We start from the raw sequence: 1,309 nt of genomic DNA, 5'->3' as shown, positions 1-1,309 counted from the left end.
ATATATAAATAGTAATCAAAATAAAACATTGATGATGAAATTCCAGATCACAATTGTAGGTTCATTTACAATGAACAAAATAATAAAATATCAATCAAATAACGCTCTCAATTTCTCAACATGACCCTTTCATCCATTCATGTCTTCAATTGTATGCTAACTTTCTTATGTCCCCTGGGCTATTGAAATATGATTACTACAGTATATTTAAAAATAATATTTCAAACCATTCTATTATAATTAGTTTTAATAATTTTTTTTCTGATTGCTAGAAGATAAATTACAATTTACCTAATTTTATATTCAAGATTTAAACAACCTCACATTTGAAGTCATCAGTGAAAAATAGTTTAATATTTCTCTAAATCTTTTTTAAAAGCAATATAAAATAATAGTTGAATGTCCATTTTTTGAATGAAATATTGCATTATTAATGCCTTTGGATAAAGATAAGTACTATCATTTGAGGAACAATTGTATGATTTTTCAGATCACTCAAGAAAAATAGAGATTGCATTATCTGTTCTAGTATGGGAAAGGATTCTTGATAAGCAACCATTTCAATTTGTTAATAAATCTTGCAACATGAGCAATTCATACTTCTGAATTTATCTGCAATATTATATAACAAGTATAAGCTGTAGTTTTGAACATGGCATTTAGTTTTTTTTTTTCTTTAGCCAAATCATCTTTTATATGTTTTATGTTTATATTTGCACTCCTTGGCAGTTTTAAACTGTTTGTTAAAAATATTGAAGTTAATTTTGATTGATATACTGACATAAAACTTGTTATATTTATCTATAGGCATACAATATTTGTACCAACTGAAAAATTAATTAAAAAAAAAAAAAGTTCATAAGTTTAATAATACTTACTAAAATCACTGTAAAGGCAGTCCAGCTTAATCAAAATTTCTAATTATTAACATGCAAGAGAAGCATATTTATACTAGATGGCACATGCAGAAGATATGCCATATCTTATTTTTTTCAAATTTACTTTGCCATCAATGTTAAATAATAAATATTCCTGACAACATTTAGAGGCTGAGGCTTACGTTCGGGCTTTAGTATACTTACTTTAGAGTATTATATTTGATGAATAATAAATTCTTTAAGCTAAAATTTAATTGGCTTAAATTCTCAAAATAAAACTTGGCTTCTAACAAGCAGTAGTAATAACAGTGACAGAATATAAATATTCTAAATGAAGGCAAAATAAGTCCTTGAAACGTTTAATTAAATGAGGCTATAAGAGGAAAAGTGGCTTAATTTACCACAGAATTATTTGGAAAGGCTGAGCGCTT

The sequence above is a fragment of the Halyomorpha halys genome, unplaced genomic scaffold (assembly GCF_000696795.3).
Source record: "Halyomorpha halys isolate HHAL.00 unplaced genomic scaffold, Hhal_1.1 Scaffold46.1, whole genome shotgun sequence".
NCBI classification, from domain to species: Eukaryota; Metazoa; Arthropoda; class Insecta; order Hemiptera; family Pentatomidae; genus Halyomorpha; species Halyomorpha halys.
The sequence above is the reverse complement of the archived record's forward strand: the minus strand, read 5'-3'. Positions refer to the sequence as shown.